The sequence below is a fragment of the Cephus cinctus genome, unplaced genomic scaffold, assembly GCF_000341935.2.
Source record: "Cephus cinctus unplaced genomic scaffold, Ccin1 Ccin1_scaffold1038, whole genome shotgun sequence".
NCBI lineage: Eukaryota > Metazoa > Arthropoda > Insecta > Hymenoptera > Cephidae > Cephus > Cephus cinctus.
This window is the reverse complement of record NW_014333571.1, coordinates 1-507: the sequence shown is the minus strand read 5'-3', so window position 1 is coordinate 507 and position 507 is coordinate 1.

The following is a 507-nucleotide window of genomic DNA, read 5'->3' as shown; positions in this document are numbered from 1 at the left end:
CTGTCGAAAGGACTTCAGTTGATTGAAATAGACAGTTTGTTTGAATGAATTCATTCAAAATAGACAGGTTATCATATTTAAAGAATTAACGCTATGAAATGTCTAGATGGTTAACTTGTAGAGCATACTTAAAAAAACTGAGTGAGCTTTACCGCATTAAAATAGGTAGAGAATTACAGACTTCTTGCAAAATCTATTGCTACTTTAAAGTTTTTCTGGGTTAAGGACACACAACATAACACTACTCTGTCTTATTCATGACTAAGCTGGACTATTCATTTTTCAGCAGATACATAATGTATCCTATCTATGATGGCTTTTGGTATTCCACAGTTCAGCACCGGTAGGGTGCTGGAGACCAACTTTCTGACAATAACCATCACTTTTGCTTTACACCAGGAAAAAAAGTATAAGTAATTGAAAATGACTGGACGCAAGAGTGAATTTGCTTGAGACGCGGATTTAAATTGTATTTTACCTTCTGCTCGGCAAATTCATTGCATCTGA